General features: G+C 43.1%; 1 long non-coding RNA gene across 1 annotated transcript; it reads right to left on the bottom strand.

Moving 5' to 3' along the window:
- Positions 1 to 6,158: 6,158 nt before the first annotated feature.
- LOC118177512 lies at positions 6,159 to 7,907 on the bottom strand. Its single transcript, XR_004755825.1, has 3 exons — positions 7,740 to 7,907; positions 6,957 to 7,067; positions 6,159 to 6,223 (listed from the first exon to the last, which is right to left on the bottom strand). It is a non-coding gene; the product is annotated as an uncharacterized LOC118177512 (long non-coding RNA).
- Between the last annotated feature and the right edge of the window lie 287 nt (positions 7,908 to 8,194).

The raw sequence follows: 8,194 nt of genomic DNA, 5'->3' as shown, positions 1-8,194 counted from the left end.
TTTTTTTTTTTTTTTTTTTCCCATTGTTTTCTTCAGAAACTGTTCCACACTGTCATTGAGCTAAGTAAGGGATCTGACGTATTTGACTTGGAAAAAGTATATGGCACGATTAATCAATGTATTTAGAAAGATTGGGAAGACTATGACAGAAGGGATTTGGTGGAGGTAATTTTTGTTTTGTCTTATAGCACTTAGTGTCACTGTTCTGCAGTATTTGTGCATTCTGGCTCCCATGGTTATTTAGCATTGTTCTTTCCTGCTTAGTGCGTCCAAGGGAGGTGCTTGGGTTGCCCAGGAAGATGTTGGTGTTTCCTGAGAGGTGGTACTCAGTGGGTACTGAGTGGTGCTGCTGGAGTGACTTAGGAAGATGCCTGGGTTGTCTGGGGTGGTGCTTGGTTCCTCAGGAATATCCCTGGGTGCCTGGGGCTATGATTCAATTCCCAGGGGGTAGGAAAGGAATTTGTAGGTTGCTTTGTGCTGTTTCCCACGTTCCTGAATTAGAGATAATGAGGAAACAAGCTAGAGACAAGTGCACGGAGAAGCTAGACCAATTATAAGTTTTTGTCGGTGCGTGCTGTAGTTAGTTGCCTATAAATACTCTGTGACAACATGCAAGAAAGGTGGACGATTATACTCGCATCGAGGTTGCATCGTTACTCGGGACTGTTTCCCTTTCCGACCGCAGGGCACACAAGCATCTCCCTGCAGTACGTAAGCATACCTGTAGGGCAGAAGAAAAGCCTTCCTGGAGCACACAAAGCTATCCCCTGTCCACCAAGGGTTCTGCCCCTGTCACCAAAGGATCTCCCTGCAGCACAGAAGCACCTCCCTGGAACACCCAAGCACATCACTGGAGTACCCAATGATTTCCCCATCGCACTCCTCCATCTGAGTGGAGAAGCCAAGCATCTCCCCAGGGCTCCAAACCACCACCTGGGGCACCCAAACAGCTCACTGGAGATGGGAAGCACCTCCCTTGGCACCCAAGAGCTTCCATGGGGTGCATAAGCACCTTCCAGGCATCCTCCCAGGGGATATAAACATTTTCCTGGTGGACCCATGCATCTCCTCCTAGCGTTCAACCATTTCACTCCAAATACTCTCCTCCACCAAAAAAACATGTCTTTGGCAAAGTCAAGAAGCTACGTAGAGCACTTGAGCATCTCCCCAGGGCACCAAAGCACAGCTTTAAAGCACAGAAGTACCTCCCCTGTTTCATGCCAACACCTCTTTGGATGACCCAAGCATCTCCCACAGGAAAGAAGCATCTCCTTGGAGGACCCAAAACCCTTCCTGGAGAACAGGAGCCCGTTGGGACACATCCATCTCCATGAGGCACCCAAGCATCTCCCCAGGGGACAAAACCATCTGCCTGGAGGACCAACACACCTCCCCACAGCACTCCAGCATTTCACTGCAGCACCCAAGCATCTCCCCTGGGAACCCAACACCTCCTGAGGCACTCAGACATCTCCCCAGGTCTGCTTAGTGTCTGGCTGAGTCACCAGGTACCCCCCTGGAACAAGCAAGGTCCTCGTTTTAGAAACCAAACATGGCCTTGGGGCACACAAGCACCTCCCTGGAGCACCCTGGGATCTCAATTTCAACCTTGGTTGCCCTGGGACCTGTGTGGGTGCTCCAGGAAGGTGCCTAGTGTCTACTGGAAGTGAAGAGCATGTCCAAGAAGATGTTTGGGTACTTCAGTGTGGTGCTTGCATGGCCTGGGGAGGTGCTGGAGTGCTCTGGGAGATGCCTGAGATCCCTGGAAATGCCTGGCTACGTGGGTGAGCTGCCTGTGGGATCGAGGGAGGTGCTTGAGAGCCCTGCTGAGATGCGTGGGGATGCAGGAAGATGCGTGGGTGCTCCTGGGACATGCTTGAACAGTGTGGGGAGATGTTTTGGAGCTCCAAGGCGACACTTCTGTTCCCCAGGGAGATGCATGCTTGCTCTAGGGAGGTGCATGGCTGCTGCGTAGAGATGCTTGGGTGTTCCAAGGATGATCCTGGGTGCCCATGGAGATGCGTGGGTGCCCCCAGGTAATCCTTTGGTTCCTCTTGGTTTGCTCAAGAAATGGATGTGTACAAAGAATGATACTTGGGTTCTGTAAATATACGTGGATGCTTGGAAACCCTCACTGCTTTCAGTGCATGCAGGGGGAATTCTAAAGACGTAACTGTATAACATTGCAATCAAAAGTCCCGTTATTAAAAATAACAAAAAAAAAAAAAAAGAAGAAAAATGATTCTATGAATCCTGAACATTCCATCTCCTCGTCCACCAACTCCTCCACTACCATCACCACCTCCACCACCTCCTCTACGTTCTCTACCACCAGCTCCACCAGCTTCACCACCTGCTCCTCTACGTCCTCCTCCTTCTCCTCCTGGTCCTCCTCCATCTTCCATCCCCAACACTCTGTTTCCAATTGTCCCCCTTGGCCCTTGTATAGGGAGGGGAAGACACACCCCCTATTGATGACAAGCCAGTTACAATACAGCTAACAATGGCTAGCCAGCCAATCAGGGGAGAGGGAACGCATCACAGGGAGTCATGAAGATGCTGGGACCAGTCAGCTGCTGCCTTACAGGGCCACGGTGCCATGGTCCTACTGAGTCCCAAACGGAACTAGAACTAGGAGCGGTAGGCAGTGCTCAGCACCAGAGCCTCCCAGAGAAGCCACCTTTGCACACGTGGTCCCTGGCAATTGCTCCTGACATCTCTGGGCTCAAGGTCATTGGTAGCAGCATGCCCTTGTGAGGGGCACGCACAGCAAGGTGGCCAGGAAGCTTGTGCCAGAAGTGAAGCCACAGGAATCCTGCAATCTCTCTGCTGCCCCTCAGGACATTGCCTCGGTGCAGCATTTGTAGCTGAGTCAGGGGGCAGGCAGGAGCCTTCTGTGTGAGGGACCTGAGACCCCAAGGAGGGGTCTTCAATTGCCAATTCCTTTTCACTTCAGATGAGCATGTAAAAGTCATGTTTTAGAAAGAATGGTGGCAAACATGGGAAATTGAGGAATTTCCACTCTACAGCCACAATTCTCCTTCTTTCACCTGCATTGCACACCTGTGTCTGCTGTGTTCTCACCTCTGCACTTGAACAGCACAAACCCTCACTCCTTTCACTGCATACAGGGAGGAGTGTAAAGACATAACGGCATAAGATTGCACTCGAAAGGCCCCTTTATTAAAAAAAGAAAAAAGATTCTATGAATCTTTTGCTGTTCCTAAACATAAAAGAGTACTTCGGATGTTTGTAGAATCAACATATTTTTACAAGTTACAGCTAAATATTCTTTGCAGACAGTTAAGCAAATTCTTGGCAGATCCATCTTTAATCACTTAAGGGAAGCTGCCCCTCAGCTGGGTTGCTTTATTTTTTTTATTATTATTGTTCTTGGCTTGAAGATAAGTAAGTTTCATTTCAAGATCTCATGCAACAGAACATCTCTTCCTTTAGAGACAGCTCATGTAAATGTTATATGCAAGTTTTCTTCCAAACTGTAGGTTAGTATTGTTCAGAATCACCTGTTAGGTAATTTGAAAAGGATATTTATCATCTTCCTTGTCTAGGTTTTCCAGCAATGAATTGCCGAGTATTGTCAAATATCCAGCATCCACTGCATTATGAGAGACATCTAAAAGAAAGAAATATACTGCAGGTTGAGGAGGACAAAGCTACAAAGTAAAAACTAACAAACAAAGTAAAAACTAACAAACAATAAAATAAAATAATTCAAAAATCACATTAAAAGAAATAGTAGAAGTGTTTAGTCATTAGAAAGGGAAGTGGGCAAAGGGAATACTTAGAATAATACAAACTGCACATCATGCAATAAAAAGAAATTAAAGAACTAACAGTCATGGGAATAGATCTGAACACAATTCCTAGTGGTTAGTAAACCGCATTTGCAAGAAGCACAAGTTACGCTTCTGAGTGGAAATTGGATATTTCAGTCTCTCCTTCCAACAGTAAACTCAAATACTAGGTGTTATATTTTTTATGCCAATAAGCAATGTTAATTTATATCAATGTGCAATTTTGTGGAAAATCCCCATGATAACTTTGTTGTTGTTGTTGTTTTTGCCATGCAGTCAGAAGAAGCAATGTATTACACTGTAGAATTTTGGACCTCTGGACGTTTGTGCGGCTCTCCGGAAGATCATGTCAGAGGATTCTACATCAATTCTTCAGGAACTACAAAACAAAGTTTCCAGAATTTATGTTTACTACCAAACCAAAACCATTATGGATTCTAAACTAATGCAGACATTGCAATTGATTAAAGAAAACTAATTCAGATTACGGTACATTAGCTGTCATCATTGGACCATTTGCATATTGCCAGAGCAGTTGATGGAGTAAGTTCATTTTATTACAGAAGTAATCAGGGTAATTTGTTTCCATCCTCTCTGTCTCGCACAGAATTGCAAAAAGACCTATTCCTTCAGGAAATGCACGCTAGGTCTGACTGAAAACCGGGAGATTTAAAAAACACATGAAGAACTCTAGTATCATTTTAGCATCCGCTTGGAGTACCCCATGGATGGATATGATGCAAATACTTGAAAGAGCTATTAATGCAAGCACCTTCTGTTACAACCCTTCCCATCATTAACTCTGGAGCACAGATTGCATTTCGGGGAGGGGAGAGGATCGGAGAGGAGAGGATCAGAGAGGAGAGGATTGGAGAGGAGAGGAGAGGAGAGGGGAGGGGAGGGGAGGAGGGGAGGAGGGGGAGGGAAGGGGAGGGGAGGGGAGGGGAGGGGAGGGGAGAGGGAGGGGAGGGGACGGGAGGGGACGGGAGGGGAGGGGACGGGAGGGGACGGGAGGAGGTAGTTTCTGTATTAGATATTACATATTATTACTTCATTTAGTTTCTTGTGTGAAGTTTATATTATACGCCTTTACTACTGCTAGAATCCTTTCATTCTGGTATTTTACAGTGAACATATCAAAATCTTTCTTTTAGTATTACCTGATAGCCCATCACCTGCCCTTTATAAACCTTATAGAAATACTATCAGTTCAAAACAGTACATTTCTCTTCCCTTCCCTCCTCTCCTCTCCTCTTCTTTCCAATCCTCTGCCCTCCTCTGCCTCCCTATGCCCTCCTCTCCTCTGATTTACTCTTCTTTTACTCCATATATTCTCTTTGGTTATTACTAATTTCCTGTGGATTTCCTCTTGATTTAGTATCTTTTTACACATGGTTTACTTTTAGTTTCCTGAAGACTTACTCTCGTTTTGATGTCGATACAATTTTTTCTTATTTCTCCTCTCCTGTCTGGAAAGAAGTGTAGAATAGAGATGGGAGAGATGAGGACAGAAGAGGAGAGACAGCAGAGCAGAGGAGAGCAAGAAGAGAAGGGAAGGGAAGGGAAGGGAAGGGAAGGGAAGGGAAGGGAAGGGAAGGGAAGGGAAATGTACTGTTTCAAACTGCTAATATTTCTATAAGGTTTATAAAGGGCAGGTGATGGGCTATCAGGTAATACTAAAGGAAAGATTTTGATATGTTCACTGTAAAATACCAGAATGAAAGGATTCTAGCAGTAGTAATGGCGTATAAAATAAACTTCACACAAGAAACTATCTGAAGTAATAATATGTAATATCTAATACAGAAACTACCTCCTCCCCTCCCCTCCCCTCCCCTCCCCTCCCCTCGCCTCCCCTCCGGATTTCCTCTTGCTTTACTATCGTTTTACACCTGATTTACATTTCCTTTCCTCAAGACTTACTCTTGTTTTGATGTTGATACAATTTTTTTCATATTTCTCCTCTCCTGTCTGGATAGAAATGAAGAATAGACATGGGAGACATGAGGCCAGAAGAGGTAAGAAAGGAGAGCAGAGTAGAGCAAGAAGCGAAGTGAGGGGAAGGGAAGGGAAGGGAAGAGATATATTATCATATAATACATCATATCATGTAATCATATTTAAGTGTGATTTTTGTTAACACAAAATATATGAAAAAATCAAAAGCAGTGAACTTTATATTGTGTTTTATTATGTTTGTGTTTTATTATGATATTCTCTGTAAAATCAAGTAACAATAGATATTTTAACAAATCAAGTAAAACCAAAAAAACTATTCAGGCACTAATCAGTTCAAATAAGCATGGTCATTTTTTGTTTCTGTCCGCAGAAACAAATGCTGTCTACCACAGCATTAACTAAGGCATCTCTTGCATCTGAAATACCACATGAAACTGAGCGATCCACTGCTGTTTATTAGAAGAAAAAAGGTGCGTAGAGTTGACCTCATTCGTTTAATTTTACATACAGAAGCTTCCTTTTCCAATGCATAAAAAAATAAAATTGAAATCGGAGTTGTAATACTTGATTTAAACTGTAGTATGAACATGAGACTATGTACACATCATTCTTTAAATCTTATGCAAGTAGGTTAGCAATCTATTCAACTATTCGCTATTGTACATGCAAATGATTTGCAACAATTCTTGTGACCAAAAGAATCAAAAATAACGTTCTCTCATCATTTCCACAGCATAACAGTTTGTGCAACTTCAGTTCCATCTTTCTCTGCTAAGAAAAAAGATGCGAATCTTTTGTTTGGAAGAAGCCACCTGCTGGACTGAATGCGCATTTGGGTCAAGATTCAGAAGTACTGTTCCTCTTTTGGAATTCGTTTGGCTACTCCTATACAACATGGCATACACTAAAATCCTGCATGGAGCTGTAACATTCACAAGCAGAGATCGATCTATGAGGCATCCACTTGTGGCCCTTGCGTAGGGAATCAAGCATGAATCCTCAATCTGGCAATGGCAGGTTGAAAGCACAGAAAAGTAACGCAGAAAGTGGAGATGTCAGAAGTACTCCTCATCCCCATTTTTTTTTCTTTATTAAAGCACACAAAAACAAACAGGAAAATGAATAGCCAGGCTTCATTTGCTACTTTAAAAGAGAACACATGAAAAGCTATTTGATACTCACCCATGTTTGCTAAGAGGCATACAACTGCTTGTACATCTGCTCCTGCATATACATCAGCCAACCAATTTACCCCAGGCAAGCAAAGTGTGTGCACACGAATTCGACATTCACCTAATAAAAAAATAAATAGAAATCATGACACAGTACTGCTTGGTAGGAAGAGGTATCCAAATTCAGTCATGACAGTGCATCTCCTCTGGTCCAAGATGCACTCTTGGTCAAAACACACCAGTCAGAAGTTTGCTCTAATGCCACTTCTCCCTCCTGTCTCAAATTCTGAAAAGCTCTCAAGTATTCAACTGAATACTCAACACAGGTCCATAACATGAACTACTTTCTAATGGCCACACCATTTACTGTACCACATTTTGACTGTACAGATGAAGTACGTAGTTTGCCACTCTAAAATTTGTGGCATCCTCCACAATAGAAAGTAGCTGCTGTTCTTTACGCCCACACCGTAGCATCCACCACTTCCATAGCTCTGTGATTTGGGAGAAATTAAGAAGCAGCTATGTTACTGCTTATAACAATGATATGCCTTTGAAGTAAAGTTGTTGATCGAGATGACCGAAAATTGAGATCAATTCATTTTTTTCCATCAACACAGAGCTTATGACGTTTTCTATGATGTGACTAACTGCCAAGTAGGTTCCCTAACTTGGACAAGGACTTAGGGACTTCCCTAAGTTATCAAAACAAAGCTGTACAAAGAGCTATACAAACATTTCTTTAAAAACAAACCAAACAAAACCAGTGGTCGAGTCATTTGAATGCATTTACCTTTGCTGGAGGTATACAAAAGAGCTGCTTGAAAACAAACCAAGGATGTGTCAGCAAGACTTTCTTCAATGGACATTTGTACTGCAAATCCAGCATCAGGATTGACATTGGCAAAGGATAATAAATCAGTAGGTCGTGCAAAAAAAGTTCCCATGAAAAGTATGTCTAGAAAGACCCAGAAGCAGATGAAATAATTCAGACAATGAGCTTGGAACAGCGTGAAAAACTTCCTTCAATAATTAAAGCCCACAGTCCTTATGTTTTAAAAATACAGAAGAAAAAATGTATCCCAAATATTAAGCAGAATCAGTTCTTATAGGAATCATCGCATCTTTCAGAGTGATCCCATACATTTCACATTCAATTTGGAATACTCCAAACTGAACAATGCTCCTACACTACACATTTCAACTTGGTTGCGATGAGATGGTGCAGTCTTTAAAAACTGAAACAAA

The sequence above is a fragment of the Oxyura jamaicensis genome, chromosome 22 (assembly GCF_011077185.1).
Source record: "Oxyura jamaicensis isolate SHBP4307 breed ruddy duck chromosome 22, BPBGC_Ojam_1.0, whole genome shotgun sequence".
NCBI lineage: Eukaryota > Metazoa > Chordata > Aves > Anseriformes > Anatidae > Oxyura > Oxyura jamaicensis.
Note: the sequence above shows the minus strand (reverse complement) of the source record. Positions and strands in the feature narration are given on the sequence as shown.